The 10,591-nt window shown below is 42.6% G+C and overlaps 1 long non-coding RNA gene across 3 annotated transcripts in view; it reads right to left on the reverse strand.

Annotated features, from left to right (window-relative positions):
* Window positions 1-10,405, reverse strand: part of LOC148224253 (uncharacterized) — a 48,715-nt gene extending 38,310 nt beyond the window's left edge. The window contains exons 1-3 of one of the 3 annotated variants that reach the window (XR_015802823.1): window positions 9,879-10,395; window positions 2,636-2,903; window positions 1,749-2,444 (exon numbers count right to left, since the gene is read on the reverse strand). This is a non-coding gene — a long non-coding RNA (uncharacterized LOC148224253). Of the gene's footprint in view, window positions 1-1,748; window positions 2,445-2,635; window positions 2,904-9,878 lie in introns of all 3 variants that reach the window. The other 2 variants (XR_015802821.1, XR_015802824.1) reach the window with 2 other exon arrangements.
* Between the last annotated feature and the right edge of the window lie 186 nt (window positions 10,406-10,591).

Raw genomic sequence — 10,591 nt, forward strand, 5'->3', positions numbered from 1 at the left:
TCCTAGGTCTGCCATTCCAGCTGACCCTTGAGCAGGGCACAGAACATGCTGCAGAATGCAGAACTGTAGTTCAGCTCCCTTGAATCACCCATTTTCCACATGGACTTTAACCTTATTATCACCTCTGTCACACTCAAAAATGGACCCTTGACATCCACAGACTATGATTTAATCTGTGCTCCACCTCCCACAGAGCACTTAGTACTGAAACAAGGATGACTGTGTTTCTTTAAAAGTTTGTCACGTTTTATTTTGCAAATCAAAAAATTAAGGCATCATATGTATCAAATTCACCCACTTCAGTTACTTTGCATGTAAGTTTGATTTCATTAGTTGTTCTGTACACTGTATTCATTTTGAGCACAAAGATGAAAACCCCAGCCAGAGTCATGTCCTGCTGAAAGCTCTGACTCATTCTCCTATTTCTCTTTGCTCCAGGGCTTCTTTCTTCCTAACCTTTATATTCTTTCACTGTAAAAAAGACTCAACCCCCCCAAAAAAACCTCTTCCCCCATTTACTAATGTTGGCAAGAGTAAATAGCTTTTGTTCACAGTCTGAATATAGCATCATTACCATTCTCCTCCAGGTTTTCAATGAAGCTGCCTACTTCATCTCATCAGTAATCACCTAAGTCAGTTGAAACGTTTCTATGGATTCCAATGGGCACTGAAATAGGCCATTACAAAACCTAACTTGGGCAGTTTTACTAAAATCTACTTCATTCTAGGTGATTTTTTTTCAGACAGGATTTTAGTACTTGAGTCCATTACGTAAGTTACAGAATAACCCATGGGCCCACAGCTGCCAAAGTGAAAATAAAAGGAAACACTAATTGAAATCATGCTTGCAACACACACAAGAGCTTTGCCTCTTCCAATCTTCTACAACTGGGATGGGAAAGGACTTCTTGAGTTCAACAAATTAGTGAACATCACCAAAAACCTTCAAGCATTTCAGTTAGCCTGGTGGGCAATCAGAAGGCAAAGGAGAAGATAGCCCTCCTACCAGGCTTCTCTCGGTGGTGTTTGCTGTCAGAGTTTAATCTTTGCTAACCTCTGACAGATGCACCAGCACTCTTCCGCCGAGGTTTGAGGTGGCTCACCTTTGTTTTTTTCACACATTAATCCCTGCTAAGGACAATTGCAGCACTTCAGCTACAACAGCTGGGAAGTACTAAGCTCACATGATGAAGTTTGTGGCAGGCAAAAAGCTCATCAAAGAGGGGGCTTAATTATCTCTTTTTCCTTTATTAACACCTATTGAATCTCATCCTGTAATCTCAGGCAGCACTTCTCACTCATGGTGTGCCCGTGAATGAGAACACATTCAGTGTCTGGCACAGCCCTGCCTGCAAGTGTTCTTCTGGTGCTGCTCTTTCTTCTCCCCGTTTTGAAAATCTAATGGTGATTTGCAACAGGCAAAACACCTCAGCAGAGGATCAGCATTTCAAGGTGCCTTGCATTTTTTGATGCTGTTTCCTCACCACATCCTTCAAATACTTTTGTGTCGTAACTTTGGGTGTGTTAGGTGGTGGGATTGCTTCACACAGCAGTGAGTGCAGAGCAAGATGACTACATCTACTATAACTACACTGAACAGACAAAAGTTTTCCTCAAGGAAGGGATTATTCATCTTACTCATAGGCTCATTTCTATCAGATTCTGTCATCACAGGGTCATGACCCAGCTGAGGTGACTTAATATTCTATAGCTTTCAGAACCCAAGTCCAAGAAAAAGAAAAAAATACCTGATCAGTCTTCAGCCAGGTTGAAGCCTTTTCCCCTTTCCTGGCAAGAAAATCAGCATCAGCATCATTGTGTAACTCCCACACCTTGTGGGCCCCAGGAGCCACTGTTTCTAAAGCATCATGCTCTGCATCTTGCATTTTCACACTATTCCCTAATGTCTCTTCTCAAAACTGGAACCTACAAGGGCCTCACTATCAGATCTTCAGTCTTAATCCCTGCAGATGTCCTGTATCTCCCGGCCAGACTATATCCCTTCTCGTGAGAGTTTATGCCGGCTCCCTTCACCTGGGGTGAGTAAAGCAGAATTAAGGTTGAACTCCTGCTCCTCTGAGGGGTCCAGCTCCCCATAGGACAGGATGATCCGCACAAGGGGTCCTTGGCCCCTTGGCATCCAAGTGCTCATTCCACCCGAGCCTCTGGGACACTGGCTGCAGCTCAGCAGGACAGACAGAAACATTTAACTTTAAACATGAGAGCAGCCCCCAGGAATCAGAGTAATGACATTACCTACTCACCCAACTAAATGCTTAACTACACCAGAACTGATGTAACCTACCTTTGGCTCTGGATTTAAATGCTGGAGGATGAGGTTTTGCTTGCTGCTTTAAAGGAGAATAGCAAGCCTTCTTTTTCAGATACTGAACTCCAGCTGGTTTAGCTAGTGTCAGGGGAAATCATGAGTCCTTTGGAAATCTCTGAAATTTAGGCACATAATGTGTAAAGGAAGATTGTACAAACAATGCAGTCAAATAAGTAAATCTTGGCGATAGAACAGCTATTTACTGAGGAAACAACACACAGAGAAGAGGAATTAGCTGGGAAGTACTGTTTTGTAAAATTATTTGTCCAATTTCCATGTAAGCTATCAGCAAATCTTGGAAATTACCTTGGAGATTTCCAGCCACTGGAACATTTGCTGCCAGCTCTCTATTTCCATGCCACAGAGATAAAAAAGATCTACTGAGCAGTCCTCCCTTGCTTCCATGCTGCTCTTACACAACTTTTCCACTATTTTCTACATGGTGACGTTTTTAAACAATAAAAACTTCCACCTGGAATAGGACACTGTCGCTCTCCCTCTCTCCATTTCTGAAGCACAGTAGGATCAGTGATTCACCATGGATAACAAAGAATGAAGAGGCTGCAGACTGGCTCTAGGAAAAAAAAAAAAAAAAAAAAAATCAGATGTACATGTCCCTTGATGTGAGAAATGAAGCCAACTCTGCCAGCCCTGCACTGCCACTGCAGCACAGAGCTCTTGGTGCAGACAGTCATGAAGGCTTGGAAAGAGACCCTAGGAAGCTGCATTTCTACCAGTCCTCCTGAGATTTACTGGAGCAGGATCATAAAGTTAGGTTGCTATTTATTTCCACATTAACTCCACTAAATAAGAGTGGGCCAGGTACAAACACTAAAACAAGAATAAACTTGGCCTTTAATCCAAACCCTGAGACTTGACACAAGCATAAAAATGTAATATAGTAAATATATTTTTTTAAAAGGTTCCATTTCCTTCAAATACACTTATCTCTAGGGTTGCAGCTGCCGGCCAAAATCTCTATCTCCAGAGATAAATAGTGAGATTATGAGATCATATCCTCAGAAATGAATTCCCTGGTATTCAGTTTCTCCAGCTTCGATCCATGAATTCTGCACAAAATGTTTCAGGGAACACAGTGCATTTCAGCTAAAGATTACTTGTTAATAAACAAGATTATTTCATGAACACAGAAATTAGAGAAGGTCAATAAACAAACCCTATTTTAATAACATCCTTTGCATTGTTTCCCCAAGAGAACCAGAGCAGAAAGTGAATTGATGTTTCTATGAAAACTCCAGCTCCACATACTCTGCTGCTGTTAATCAGTCCTCCTAATTGCTCTGGAGCAAGACTGTGCATGAGCTGAGGGTGAGGACTCTCCTGGATTGGGGGTCAAGGACAACTACGCTATAATGAGCAATAGTAATATGATAAAAACTAGAAATAAGGTGCAGGAGTACATGGGCCTCTCCAAGAAGTGCAAAATGCATCTCAGGCAGATGGGTTATGTGCTTTTAGAAGTAGGCTACAATTAAATCATCCACCAGTAAGTGGGTGAATGGTCATTTTTTTGGCTGAGCAATAATCAGGAGAACTTAACAGTCTGCTAAAACATTTTATCCTCTGCATGGCCATTTTCAGCCTATGGCCAGCCTTTTGAGGTATCATTGTATTAAAAATGTTCTTCCCTGAAGGTACTTCCACGCTGCAGCAGATGTCACTGACTTGGCACTGTTTGAAGGGTCTATTAAAAGTAATGTAATTAATTACTTGGGCTGTCATCACAGCACTGCTTTTGAGATATTTAAAATGGTTTATTATTGATAGCCTTATGCTGCAATGTGCTGAGCACCTTCACACTCACCCCTGGACACTGAGGCAAGGGCCAGTGCAGGCTCCCTGGGCACCGAGCATCCTGTCTCCTCCTGAGACTGCTGCTCCATGTGGCACTCGGCACAGGGCCCAGTGCCACCACTCCTGGGACACCTGAGCCAGCAGCAGGCACTGTGGCCAGCCCTGGGTGCTTGGAATACTGAGTCCTATGTCAGTTGATGATTTGGGAAGGTGATATTCTCTGCAGCTGGGTTGGACCCACACCAGAGTGAAGGAGCATGACAAGAGGGGAGCAGCAGGGCTGAGCTGCTCCACACTGACCATGAAGGGGACCCAGTCCCCTCTGCCTTGCTCAGGGAAGTCAGGATGAAGGAGAAAAAATGAGCCTTTGAAAGGGGGAAGGAAAGACGTTTTCTCTGAGTGTTTTAGTGTTAGTCTTTTTGCCTTCCAATACCCAAATAATTAATTACCTGTATAACTGGCAATATATGAATTCAATTTTCCTCAAGTCTAGCCTGTTTTGCCCATGATGGTAACTGAAAGCAATCTGCCTGTCCTTATTTCAACACACAAGCTTTACTCATTCCTGGTCTTCCTATTCTCCTTCCCCTTCCTGTTAAGGAGGAGAGTGAGTGAGCAACTGGTAGGAGTTTGGCTGCCAGCCACGGCCATCCCACCACTTGGATACCAAACATTTCACATGGACAAATACTGAATCACGTGCAGGGAGCTGGGAACTGCAGCACCTGTGGAAACCTCAGTGCCCACTGATCACCAGACTCTGACAGAGCTATGGCACCACCTTGGCTAAACTGCCTGGCTGTGTCTAATTCCTTCATGAGGAAGTGTCTCTTGGGTTCTGCTAAATTTCTGCCAACACGTTTGACTTCCATCTTGGGACAGAAAACGCAGTACAGCAAAGCATCCTTGAAAAATTGCTGAGCTCTGCTCTGTGGCAGTTATGACAGCATCTATTGCCAATAAAACGAAAAGGAACAAATTCTGAAAGGAGAAAAAAAAATCTATAGGCATACAGAGGATAAAAGAAGTGAGAGTAATCTTCTGCCTAGGTCTCTAAAGCACAAATCTTTGGTTAATTTCACTTGCTGATATTGCTGTTGTTTGTTTCATCTTAGACATACCACCAGGAACCAAAAACGAAGCATCACATTTAGGGTTAGATTATAGAAGATAATTTACACACAGCTTTCTCTTAAAATCAATTCAAAATATGCCAGATATGAGCCAGGTCATGCAAGCTAAGATATCCCTAAACACTGTGAACAGAGTACAAATAAATATGAATTTGAAATATGAAGAGAGGGAGATGTTTCCAGGCATCTTTCTCAGCATCCTCCCTCGGTGATATGGAAGAGTCATCAGCACACTAACGAACACATGTTCGAAATTAAAGGGAACTTTTCTCAAGTGCTACCAAGGGCCAAGAAATATTACATAGGAAGTAATATAAGAGTGGTTAAAGTAGAAAGAAAGTAGAACACAAGCTGATTTAAGACCTCACCTGAAATCTATTGAATAGAAAGGGTAGAAAACTCTTGACTCAGTGATGCTCTATATATTTCTTGAGAGAGAAGCATTCAAACTAGCATTTTCTCTGTAGGAAACAAACCTACAGATACTTCTCCAAGCCTAGAGACAAATCTGAAAAGCAACAATAATGAAAAGGAACTAGAAGTGAAAGCAGGGAGCTCGCTAGGTATGACTGTGCCTTGCAGTTTGGCAGCTATGCAAGCTAATATATTTTGGGCTGCAAACATATATACATGATGTGGTGCTGTGCCAAGTGATTCAGGCTGGCTCTAAAAGAGACAGTTGTGTAACCAAAACCTCTATGGCCGTCTTTGGTTGGCACCCCATTTGATCTCCCCCGTTTGAGGAGTAGAATGTTTTACCTCAATAGCAGGTGGCATCAGAGCAACACTTGAACTGGCCAAACCCAGACTGACTAATTTTCAGCTACAATGCAGGTCCTCCATCCAGGAAAGTTTCCCCATGGAAGAAAGGCAGGCTGTGGGAATAAAAACCCCAACACCCAGAAGTCATCTGTACAGACCATCACAGCTGGTTGCACCTTCTTGACGAGGTGAAGTCTTCCTTGTAGCTGCTACAAGATCTGCTGGATGCTGTCTGCTGGCCACAGTGGTGTTCCCAACGAGGCAAACTCTCTCCTTTGGAATAGGAAAAGGCTGTACTTGATCCGAAAGTAGCAATGTGGATGAACAGGCTAAATTTTCCTCTGTTCAAATTCTGAATTGACATGAGAAGTTTACCATATGAGTATCATCCTATTCTGAACTGATTTTTCTTTTTCTCTCCCTCTTTCTGCAAATTGAAATAAATAGATTAGCTAAAATTCAGTTGACCTTCTGTTGTTAAAAACTGAGCCTTACTTGTTATGCTCATACAAGCATACAAGGTGGCACAGAACTAAGCAGACATCCAACCTAGACACGCAGGCTTTTATGTTATGTAAAGCATAAGCAGATTTCAAAGCAAAGCTACTATTAACCTCTGCCTAATTTTTTCTAAAAGGATTTTTTTAAAGAATTTGAAAGCAGGGCAAAGCAAAAACTACATTTCAGAATAAGGCTTGTTAAGCAAATGCCAGTGAGATAATACATGACTCAAGAATACTGCAATGCTTCCCTTCATCTGTCTTCCCATTTACAGAATCAAAACCACAGAATGGTAAGCTTGGAAGGGACAGTGATTCAAGCTCCCTACTCAAGCAAGGACATCCCAGAGCACATTGCAAGAACGCTTTAATATCTCCTGAGAGTGAGACTCCAAAACCTCTCTGGGCAATCTGTTCCTGTGCTCAGCCACCTACACAGTGAAGAAATTCTTCCTCATGCTCAGGTGAAATGCTGTGTTCCAGTTTCTTCCTGTTGCCTTCTGTCCTATTGCTCAGATGGAGCAGAGCCTGGCTCCATCCTCTTGGCACCCCCCTTCAGACACTGAGACATTTATGAGGTTCCCTCTCAGCTGTGTCTTCTCCAGGCTGAGCTCCCTCAGCCTTTCCTGTAAGAGAGATGTTCCAGTCCCTTCATCACCTTTGTTACCCTCCACTGGACCCACTCAGGAGCTCCATGTCTCTCTCTTGTCCTGAGGAGCCCAGAACTGGACACAGAACTCCAGAGCTGCCTCACCAGGGCCGAGCAGAGGGGCAGGATCACCTCCCTCAACCTGCTGGCAGTGCTGTTCCTAATGCACCCCAGGATTCCATCGGCCTCCTTGGCCACAGGACACACTGCTGGCTCATGGATGGCTTGTTGCCCACCAGGACCCCCAGGTCCTTCTCCACAGAGCTCCTTTCCAGCACTTGAACCTGGTCCATGGAGTTATTCTTCCCGAGGTGCAGGACCCTGCACTTACCTTTGACTCTCAGACAGTTCCCCCCTCCCATCTCTCCACCCTGTCGAGGAATTGGCCACTCCATTTTAGGTTGACTTTCTTACTGTCAAGGTCCCTCTTGCTGTGTGTGCTGCACACCTTGATCCTCAGCACATCTACGTGTTTGTGTAACAGTAATAATCATAACTACTCTGAGGTAGCAGAGGGTGCTACTCCACAGAAGATTAGCTCATGGTGTAGGTCTTATGAATTTACTACTTAATTTGGGAGACATCAGTTGAATATAAAGAAGCAATTGTATTACTACTTTCTTCGCTCTTAATCATGGGCTAGAAGCTTCTTATTAAGGATATTCAATTGGCCTGTGTGACAAATTACTGCCTCAATACTTTTCCTTATGGGCACTGCCACAATTGTGCTGTCACAAATCCAGCCAGTAGCGTTTCAGCATTCTGCCAGGAGCACACCAGAAAATGAAGTAGGACACACAGTTTACTTCTTAGCAGTTAGTCCCCAAAGGGTGACAGTGCCCAAATGCTTCAATTAATGCCCACTAGGAGGAACCAGGTAACCATTCCTGCTTTTCCTTTTTTATCACTTACCACTGTGAAGAGGGCTGACCATGGATCTCAGACATTGAAAACCAGACCTATCAGGTAATGCAGCACTTCTCTCTTTTTACAGGATTATTTCCTCTTGGCTACTGTATTCTAAGCATACAGAATGAAGCCAATTACCTTGGTCCTCAATAGCTGGGTGCTCTAATTTGCTTTTCCTCGTATTTGGATCAAACCTGTCTCTCTCAATCTTCCCTCAAATGTCTGTATCAGTAACAGCTGGTCAAAATTCAAAATTTCCACCATGTGAGGAAGTCCAGTGATGATGAAGTCATAAGACCTTGCACTACAAATTTTAACCTAACACTCCTCTGGTTCAGATACAGCTAGAGGTAGGCACACTCAATCAGCCATCCATTAAAGCCTGACCAAGGCTAAAATAGACAAGCTGTGCAGTTTCCATGTGAATATTTATTTCTCTATTTTGCCTTAACTCCTCCAATCTAACTCCTCCATCCAGCTATATAGAGTGCTGATCTCACCTTTGCAAAAGATACTGACCAACCTCAGGCCACACAAACTTCAAAACAGATTTTCCATCCTCTCTGGAAGATGTCAAAACATTCAAGTTTGCTTTGTAATTAAAAATACAAAAAATGGCAAAATAAAATACTGAAATTGCTTTTCAAAGTGCTTTGTACCAACTTAGATTGTATCTAAAATTATAATTGAAACAAGATACTTTCGGCTTGTCAAATTTAAAAAAGGTTCAAAAACTTTTCTTAAAATTTTAAACAGAATGTGTATGTGTAATAAAATTTCAAACACCAAATCTATTTTGCTTGAAAAATTTTCAGCTGTTTTGCTTTAGTAATTTTGCTTCTGTTCCCTGAACAGCTGCTTGTTTTCATTGTTTTCTATTAATAAACAGCACATAATTAAACATAAACAAGGTACCACTGCAGCATGACTTGATGGAAAAGGAGTTACCTCAGTGGTACCACGCAACATATGCAGGGCTCTGAATTAGATAAGAATAATGTGGTTTAGCTTTTCCCTGCAGAGTTTCAGCAATTCCTCTAAAAAGACATGAACAGAACTAGAGCAAGTATTCCCACTAAAACTCACACTGACAAAGCAGAAAGGACTTAGTAAAACTGCACAGGTCTGTTTTACATCCTTTACTTTGTTACTTCAGGTATAAGTATTGAAATTTAGACTTAAATATGTTTTCAATACATGTTTATCTGTCCACCTGATTATACTTTAGGGGAACAATCATTGACTAAGTATCCATGTTACAATCATCTCAATCACTGTGTGATCAATTTTGAGTGCCTTTTCTTTGAATATAGCATTTAAAAAGCAGTCTTTATAGCTAGGCATAGCGAAAACAGTTTCTAAAAGGAATTTTGCAGGAATATTTAGCTTTGAAAGCATAGCTAGCTTGGAGAGATGTGCATTCTCCACTCAGTACCTAGTGGCTATTTCCTGTATCAGGGCATCCTGGGCACAACTCCCAGAGAAGCAGGCAAGAATTCACCAATTCCATGATCCCCTGCAGCACTACAGCATGGCACAGAGGGGTTCTCTGAACATGGAGCTGCAGTAATGCAATGTTAGAGTTAATGTGACAAGCTGCAGACATCACCAAAGCAATACACTTTACTAACTCACTACCCTGCCTCCCCCTCCTGCTGTTTATCCTACAAGACAGTTCTCTGCCTAAAATGGGACTTCACCAGGCATGGACTTCATCTGAGTAATAGGGAGAGAAAAGCACCAGAACAAGATATAAGGGATCTTTGGAAGTTGCAGCTCACCTCTATGATTCCTTGCGTTTTCCATCCTTGAATAGCTCTGAACAACCATGCAGTGAGCAGCTTTTGTCCTTTACAGATGGGACTATTCTGGCCTTAGAAGCAGCCCACTTTGTGAATACCTCTGCTACGCAACTCCTGATTTCAACCTATCTTTTACAAGCATATAGCCAAACAAAGAAGGAAAAAAAAAAAAAAAAGACAAAAAATAAACCAGACTATCTAGTACTGTCTCAATTTAAAAAATGTGAGTGACTGCAAGAGCTAGGTACTTCTACAGTCAGCCACATTCCTAGTATCCCTGTGCACAGTCTGTGTAATTCGTAGTATGTTTTATCTATCCTTCAGTAAGTCCATCTGTACGTATGCTATAGTTACCACAGGAGAGTTAAAAATACATCCTAGGTGTAGCAATACGTAAGGCAGATCCTCACCAGTAAACTAGGAAATGAGTAATTCCCCACTCTCCTGAACAATTCTTCACAATGACAACTCCCTCCTTCCCACACACCTACATTCTCACACGCCTGGAGAAGCCGGGGGCGGGGGAAAGCTGAGCTTTGCAATGTTGTCTGGAAGCTCATCAGATCCGGGCTACTTCCAATTAAAGGAGGGAGCAAGTTCAAAGCCTCTGCTGATCTCTGCTCTGAACTGGCATTATGCTCAGAGACATCTGCGCCTGCTGCTGAGACACAAGTCTGCTGAGCCAGGGAAGA

This window comes from Sturnus vulgaris, chromosome 3 (assembly GCF_052056855.1).
Source record: "Sturnus vulgaris isolate bStuVul1 chromosome 3, bStuVul1.hap1, whole genome shotgun sequence".
Taxonomy (NCBI): domain Eukaryota; kingdom Metazoa; phylum Chordata; class Aves; order Passeriformes; family Sturnidae; genus Sturnus; species Sturnus vulgaris.